The following is a 9,425-nucleotide window of genomic DNA, read 5'->3' as shown; positions in this document are numbered from 1 at the left end:
TCTTCCCACACTTATAGCACGTAACTCCTGGCTTCGGCATCTTGCACTCATTTGCCAAATGTCCCTTCTGATTGCACCTATAACAGGTCATGCTCAGCTTATTGCATACTCCGGGGTGCCTTCTTCCACAGTGCTTGCATTCCGGTCTCTGGAACCTGTTTTCTCCAACTTGCCCTTGGCTTGCCTGGTTGTTCCCTTTTGATTCTTGCCTTTTGCCCAAATTTCCCTTCTTTTGAAAATTTCCGCCCTTCTGGAAACCAATCCTCTTTATATTCCGATCTTGCGAACTTCCGGCTTCAGACTTTTCTCCATAAAATGGAACCTTCCTCTTCTTGTTATCCCTCTCTTTCCTTGACTGCATCCCATTATTCTCAATCAGAGCAGCTTTCTGTACTACTCCCGCATATGTTTCAAGCTCAAACATAGCCACCCTATCTCTGATCCAAGGCTCCAATCCTTGCTGAAATTTCTTTGCTTTTTCCTCCTCAGTGCTGGTATACTTTGTCACAAACCTTGACAACTCAGTGAACTTCTTCTCATACTCCAATACAGTCATGTTCCCTTGCTTCAACTCAAGAAATTTTAGCTCCATCTAATTCTGCATGTACTTAGGGTAATACTTGTCCAGAAATAACTTCTTAAATCTCTCCCAAGAAACCTGCTGAGTGACTTTCATAGCCTTTACTGATTCCCACCAATAGATGACTTCTCCCTTCAAGAAGTAAGTAGCATACGGCGTCTTCTGATCGTCTCCTAACTGTACCAACTCAAAAGCCCTTTCCATCTCCTTGATCCATGTGTTAGCTATCACTGGATCAGTGGTATCATGAAATACAGGTGGATTCACATTCTGAAAAGCCTTGAAAGTGACAATTTGTCTAGGTGGTACTGGTGGTTCAGGTGGTTGGTGTGGCTCACGGTTATCTTGGTTTTCAATTCGTTGTTGAAGAGTTAGTTATTGTTGAGCTATAGCATTGGTTTGTTGTTGCAAGGTTTCCAGTAGTCGAAGAATATTTGGGTCTGTGGTGGAGGTGGTTGTTGGGTTCTTCTTTTTGGGAGGCATGATCCTGAAATAAGAGTTGTGTCAAAACAGAAATGAATGATAAAATGATTCGAGGGTATCGCATGGCATTCTCATTTACATATGGGGTCAAGTTTCCAAATAAGCAGATATGATGATAAAAACATAAAATAACAGTTGAGAGCAAATGGAACAATAGCACATAATTATTGAAATTTTAAAGGTCACAATACATAGGATTGGGATAAAGTCTGATTCTAGGAATAACAGGCTTATTTAAAGGAAACAACGGAAACAACTGGGGATTCTATAGAGTCTGATAGTACAACAACATGAAAGGTAAATGGAAAGAACTAAGGCTCCACTCCATCTGAATGGGGCTTGGTAGTCTTTTCCTCTCGAAGCGTCTTCACAATGCTCTGGAGCTCATCCGCCACCATCTGAATGACATACTGGCTGGTACGGTCCCGGTGTGCTGGCATCTCCTCAAGCTTAGTGTTGACGTACTGAACCAAGGTCTCAAGTCTCGCAGTCATCTGCTCCTTGGGCTTCCCTTCATAGTTTCGGCTGTCCGGATACACGTTCTTTAGTCGGTCTATCAGTCGGTCGTACTTGCCTTGAAGCATGTCGAACTCGCGCCTCAACTCAGCATACACGGAGAAAGCAATAGTGTCGTCCGACCCAGAGGATGACGAGGAATGCGCCCTTTGCTGACAACCAATAAGAGGAGTATTAATAATAATTTACTTAACCTACTCTCTCGCATAATATCTATAACCTACACACAAATCCTATAACCTATTTGGGTTGTCCAGGGACTCTAAACCGTAGCTCTGATACAAAAACCTGTCACACCCCCAACTTAAACAGCAAAATAAATATAACTAAAACATCATTTTAATGAAGAATACACAACCAAATCCAAGATCTTACAGTTTAGGGTTTGGAACAGCCCAACACTACCAACTATTACATCTGATTACAAATACCGAGTCTTCACACAACTATTATTACTTATTCTACCTGAGCTCGAACATAAACATCAGCATCACAGGTCTTACGGGCAGTCTGCTTGAATCTAACCATTGCTGCTAGCTGTAATATCAGGGTAAAGCAAGGAGTGAGCCAAATGCTCAACAAGTGCTAACAGTACGACACAAAACATAAATTGAGATATACTTTTAAGAATGACAATGGAAAGACATAACCAAAGGTAACGAGAGATAAAACTATGTGAGATGGCATCATTTTGCTTGTATCAAAACAAATTTTAAAATCATGTCTTAATCAAAATCATTTTATGACGCTACGGATTACAGCCGGTGATCAGCCGTGAAGTAATCCCGAACCTCGCTGGGTTCTAAAACATTAACGGGAATCCCTAGGCAACTTTTAAGCCTAATATAAGTGTGGAAATGACTCGCGTCTCAGTCCAGATCCACTATTCAAGAAAACATTTATCCCTCTTTGGGACTGAAAACCCACATTTTATTTATTTCAAAAGCTGATGCCGAATTGTAACAAAAATCTCTTTTTACTAGTAAACATTTTTTTTCAAGGAACTATAGATCAACTTGAAACACGGGAAATAAGGTACTGAATATCAGGGCCATGATTCATAAAACTATACTCTATTCAAGTAATTGAATGGTTTTCATATATCAAAGATTGGACAAGGGGATTTAGTGAGGCTATTGGATATTATAAAAGGGTAATGCCAAATTGGGCTTTAAGCAATGGTTTCTCATCAAGTTTCAAGTGCTGGATCATCAAGAAGGTAAGCTTCATGAATACTAAGGGTGTTAGGGTATGCAGAAATGATCTTTAACTCAGGATATATCAGAATTGTCAAGCTTTAGGATAAGAAAGAGGGTATCAATCAATGAGGAATCACGTTGGTAAGTATCTGACTATCAGAGTTCAAGGTAAGGTTCTATAGGGGTTCAAGTATCAGGATGAGATATCAATACTTAGGAATCATCAGCATGTTAATCAAGAGGATCAATCAAGTAATATAACAACTCTTTATTTTATCATGGCATTTAACTATCATACATAATAATCCTCATTATAATATATTCTCACTAACTTAACCTATTTACAACTTGAAATTAAACACGGATGACACTTAGGCCTATACGCACTTAATTTATATTCACTTTTATATTTCAAATGTACACACGTAGCCATATATTCACATATTATATATTAACACCAAATAACACCATATATACCATAATGCAACACTAGGCTTGGATGATCTCGACTCACCACTTAAGTCACTTGGTCGCTAAACTAGACAAAGTCTTCAAATTTTGGCTCCCTAACTCGATGTGCCTTTCCTAAATTATCCAAAACCTATTGACCCTCACTTGTGCCTTTTGCTCTACTGACCTTATACCATCTTACAACTATGGTGGTCGACCTAATACTCACTTCTAAGTATTCTAAAACTATGTGATAAGTGATAGTGCTCACTGGTGCAAATTTCAGAATGATAACTATAGTTTCTTGAGTGCATTATGCACTCTTAAACTACAAGTTTTCCTTCAAAACTTTTACACAAGACTCTCCTGACCTAAGGGCATCTCACAATCTTGATGTGGCTCAAGGGTCTGGCTTGGGCCTTCTTGGGCCTAAGCTAAAAGTCCAAGGTTCCCCTGCTTTTCTAGGCAGAAAACGCCCTGACTTGAATTAACTTGTGACACATGGTTCTAACTCATATCCTATGAACTATGGTTGGAAAAACTTCTCTGACACTCCCTCTAACTAAGGCCCAATTGGTCCTAATGAGGGCCTACCCATGACATGGTCAAATCTCCCTATTTCTAAGTTGCAACAAAACTGTCCCCTGCTGGACAGATTTTGTTATTCTACTTGTGCACCTAACCAAAAGACATGCAAACCTCCAACCAACTCCTAAAACCTTTTGTATACTCCTAATACTAACTTCTGGTGGCTTGGGCCTCAAAGTGCACATCAATGACATGGTCAAAACTCACTCTAAACCTCAGGGTACTAAACTGATTTTCTGCAGAAACTATAACTCTCATTTTCCAAGGTTTTGACTTGACAAACTCAACTAACAACAACTCAATACTTAAACCAAGACTTATACATGGTAATCTACTGAACTAAATCCCTTATTCTCAAAATAACCTTGGGTGAGATCATCCATGCCCAAAAACAACAACATGCAACTAAATATATAACATGCAACTCATGGAAAGCACATAACAAGATTTCGGCTAGGCATAAAATTTTAAATGCTTGCAAAATCGACTTGCACCTAATACTCATCCTTAATAATCATGAAATATAACTTCTTTTAAGTATTAATAAGAAATTTATCATGGAAACAATCTATTTTAAGCACACCTATTTCGCATTTATAGATTTTTAAACATAACAACATGATTTCGAAAAGAATAGCATGCAAAACATGGTTGATCATCATTTTAATGTCTTAAAACTAGCATGCATGGCTAAACATAAATATATAATGAAATTTCAGTAGCATGCAAAGGATTTTAAAGCATGATATCTCCATAAAACACTTAGTTAGCACATATACATAATATATCTCATAGAGAGCTCTTGAATTCACAAGAATCAAGAGTTTCTCTTTGGAGATCACATAAGAACTACACATACATCCATGGAACTTCAACTTCCAAGTCTCAAAACACTTGGAAAGGATATAAGATGAATGTAGGTAAAAGATTTACACTTGGGAAGATGAAGAATGAATTGAAAAATGGAAGGGGGGTGGGGGATTTGGCCTTCGGCCGAGAGCAAGGTGGGAGGGGGAAAAGAGAGAAAATTTGTGGTGTGTTGGAGTGTGGAATGAGTAGAATGATTTCTTCCACTTTGATTTTTTTGTTTTATGCTTTTTGGTTGACAAATAATGAGTGGAAGTGAGAACTTACAAAAATGTCCTTTAGCTAAAGTTAGGCCATTTTGCATGCAAGGCTAATGTAGTAATTTGGTAATAATCAAATGAGTTAGTGGGGTTGGAAAAGTCTTATTTGCCCTTTGAGAGAATAGAAGGGTGATTTGCATGCATGGTCTCTTATGTAATTTGATAAATATGATAACTAAAATTTATAATAATTTATTTTTATAAAATAAAATACAAGTTCAAAAATTATAAAATTTATACCATAAAATAACTTGGATTTTTAGAGACTTTATAAAATCATTTTCAAAATTTATGAACAAAATACCTTTTAAAAGAAAATTTTTCCAAAGCTTAGAATATTCCTTATAAATCAAAAATAAAGAAATTAAATAAACTCTTGTTTTGAAAAATCATATACTACACAAAGCAAATTTATAATGCAGAAATTTTCACTCACACTAGCGTACAATCATTGAATATATTTTTATTTGACTTTAATATTATACCAAATCCACAAATAATATTACATAAAATGCCGGTCGTAACACTTGAGGTAGCCAATGCTCAAGCATCTCTCACATGATACCTAAGACGACTACATCTCTTAAGCATACATTAGAACAATAACATGACTATGTATATATAGCCATCATAAACTTAGCCAACAAGACATACCTAATCTGATTACAATAATAATTATCTGCCCATACAATTATTATCCATTCCCATTATGATAATAATTGTCAACACATACAATTATTACTCGATCCCATTATGATAATAATTGCCAACAAATACAATTAATACCCAATCCAATTATATATTGTATCACCAAACCCATATCACATATTGGGTTTAAACCCAACAATCCTCCCCTTCAACCCAATACTCCATATCAGGTTGAATGATAACCATCAAAACATCAACGCCCGTTCGCCGATATCTCCCCTCGAACTAGAATTCATTCATCTCGTTCTTCCAACTTTTGAGAATCACTAAGGCCCGTATAGTGACCTCAAATAACTCCAAACTACGGTTCTTCATCCTAACGGCATATCCATTCATAAAATCATGCGCATCAACCACGAGTGCCTCCTTTCAGCATTGAGTCACCCGATCCTTGCTTTCACAATCCTTCGTCCTCTTTTGAAGAACATCACGAGTATCATCCAAAATTTTTCACCTGGTCAATCAACCATCAAACCATCAAAACTATTGCAATGATCCCGTCCATCTTCCACCTCGAGTCCAAACGAATTGATCCATGGTACAAGTCAACCGCCATACTGCATGTAACTTTGTCAGCAAATCCATCAACATACTCCACCATAACAAATTGAACCTCGAACGTTCCTCTAACCCAATTCATCATGAACCTCGAACCTCGGCTCTGATACCACTTGTTAGGAGGAAACACACACACATATTCGAGATGCAGTTCTACCAATACAGAGTACGCACACAAACACACAACAATATATTTGACGTGGAAAACCCACGTCCCAAATTGTATTATTAATCAAAACAATTATCAATAATACATCAATACATAACACCTCAATGGTGTCCCAAACTGATACTTGAGACAACCAATGCTCAAGCATCTCTCACACGATACCTAAGATGACTACATCTCTTAAGCATACATCAAAACAATAACATGACTATGTATATATAGCCATCACAAACTTAGCCAACAAGATATACCTAATCTGATTATAATAATAATTGTCTGCCCATACAATTATTACCCATTCCCATTATGATAATAATTGTCAACACATACAATTATTACTCGATCCCATTATGATAATAATTGTCAACAAATACAATTATTACCCAATCCAATTATGTCTTGTATCACCAAGCCTATATCACATATCGGGTTTAACCCCAACAGTTTTGAAAGCTGGTATTGAAGCATCTAAATTTTCTACTTTTGGTTCATCATCTGGTCATGTTGCAATTCTCCATCCTCATAGAGCTTATGAATGGAATCATTTTTGGAGATTAGCTAGTGAAAAGAAATCTATGGAATCTGCTCAAACTTTAGCTGATCATGCTGTTCAATTGGTTTTACATACTGATATGAAAGCATCTATCAAATCCACTGCTATTTTAGTCAAAGGACTGCATTCTTCTGTCTCTGCATTCAAGGAAGATACTGTTGAAATCAGAGAAGAGCTTGTTGATCTTTCTGTGACTATTAAAGGTACAAACAAAGTGGTTTGCTAAAGAGAATGTTTAGCTTGGAAGCAAAACAAGATCGAGTGTCTGAAAAACTGATAGCTTTGGAGGCTGATCAGATTGCTACAAATTCCATGTTGGATGTTATTTTCTCTCTTCTACAGAGTCTAGATTTTAAAAAGGGGGAGATAGTATCAAAGACAAAATATCAACCTGAATAAGTTTTGAGGAGAAATACCAATTCTGATGATGATGGTGATGAACAAGAAAAGGAGACATCTGATGCTGTGAAAGTTGATACTGTGAAAGTTCAATATGGAACTGGAATTCAAAGTCGAAAAAAAAACACAGTCAACTCAAGTCTCTAAGGATAGATCACATAGATCTAACATGAAAGCTGCTTTTATTACTCCTAGTTCAATTCCTAATGACAAAGCTATAAGTTCTGATAATTTTCCTAACACTGAAAGGGAGATAGTGATTCCTGATTCTGTGAAAACTGAAGAAGAAGTAATTCTATTTCGAATGGACTTATAGATTCTCTCTACTTATGTTGAAGCTGTTAATGCTGAAAACTTCAAGGAAGAAGAAATGATTTTTGACGGAGAAGAAATGGCTTAGGAAGGAAATATCAGAATAGTTGTTGATAAAGCAGATCAAGAATACAAGAATATGCTTAAAATATCTGAAAGGAATGGATGGAGGAGTACAAATAAGAAGATGTTGCAGGAAAAAGCAGAATGGAGAGCTCAAGTATTTCCAAAGATTGAGAACAAATGTAAATGGAGAAAGGTTGTTGATCTTAATTGTAATGATAAATTGAGTTTTACTCCCTGGAGGAATAAGGATGGATGGTTTACTTGGTTCTAATACCATGGGAGATAAAGAAGTCTTGGTTAGTACAAGCCAAAAATCTCAAGTTGATTGAACCATTCACAAGATCTGGAATAGGACATCATGAAGCTAAACTTGTCAACTTGAAGTTGTTGAACTTCACTCTTGCTGATAGTTCGGATCAGGAAATAACTGTTGATAATCTGGATAAACTTGAAGCTGTGAAGATTATTCTTGACAAACCTGATGGTTCTGAATCTAAACAGAAGATCTTACTCTTATTGAAAAATGATCAAGTTCAAGTTCTTTCACTTGATGAACCGATGATCATGTCTACAAAAGAATTGAAGTACATTCACTATTTGCTAAGAGTTGAAGATGAAGCTTCTAGGTTATGGTCAAACATGATTCTTGCCAATATCATAAGAAGGATACTGGATGATGGTCAATATTATTTCGGATCATATGTTCCTAAATACATAAATTTCATAGGGCAAGAAGTTAACATGAAGAAATGTGAAGCTGTCATTGAAAATGTTCTTACTCAAAGACATATAACTATGAATCCTGATGGAAGAAAGCCTTGTTATGTTTCACTGGAAAACATGATGACAGAAAGAGCACAAATCAGTAGTCTAAGGGCTTCTATCTATCAATTATCTGACAAAATAGAGTATGAAAAGAATTTAAAGATCAAGTTAGAAGATATTCTGTTGCAAAAAGATTGATGACTGAGTTAAAACTTTTATTCAGAGATACTACATAGTTTATCAAGAAATATGAAGATCAAAGTCTGAAACAAATTAAGCTTTACACTACTTATTTTTTCTATCTGGTTTTGGGCACTAGACAATTATATTGGAATTCATGCTTATTCTGCAAAGCATAAAATGGGGGAGATCATTGAGAATTGGCTAAGTCGAATATCAGGATCTATGTCACAATCAGAATATGATCAACTGTTGTAATATGATTATCCATTGAAAACTTCAATATCATCCGTTGATATATATAAATGATTATTCATTGAAACTAAAGCATTTATTCGTTGATCAAAGTTATCCCTTGATAATGACTTGGATGATAAGTCATGATTGCGAGATAAATCAGAAGGTGCTGATTTATAGGATCGTAATTGATTTAGATATGTAAAGTGTTAGAATTATATTGTAACATATCTTGTAACTGATAGAGGACTGATTTGTAGCTGTGTAGTATATAAACACATAATAGGTTATTACAATATGTGGTGCACAACTCGAGCATTCTTATAACCTAGAAACTCATAAGAATATTGTTCTTGAGATAGTTTTGTAACAGTTTATTAAAGATCAATATAAATTGTTATTTGATTTGTTAGGCCTCAATGATACTATAGAAGGGGGGTTGAATATAGTATCTACAATCAATTCGATTATAAAAACAAGTATGTAACAGAAAACAAGTTTATTCAATATATCAAACTCTCTTACAGTAGGTTTA

This window comes from Apium graveolens, chromosome 3 (assembly GCF_009905375.1).
Source record: "Apium graveolens cultivar Ventura chromosome 3, ASM990537v1, whole genome shotgun sequence".
Taxonomy (NCBI): Eukaryota; Viridiplantae; Streptophyta; class Magnoliopsida; order Apiales; family Apiaceae; genus Apium; species Apium graveolens.
The sequence above is the reverse complement of the archived record's forward strand: the minus strand, read 5'-3'. Positions refer to the sequence as shown.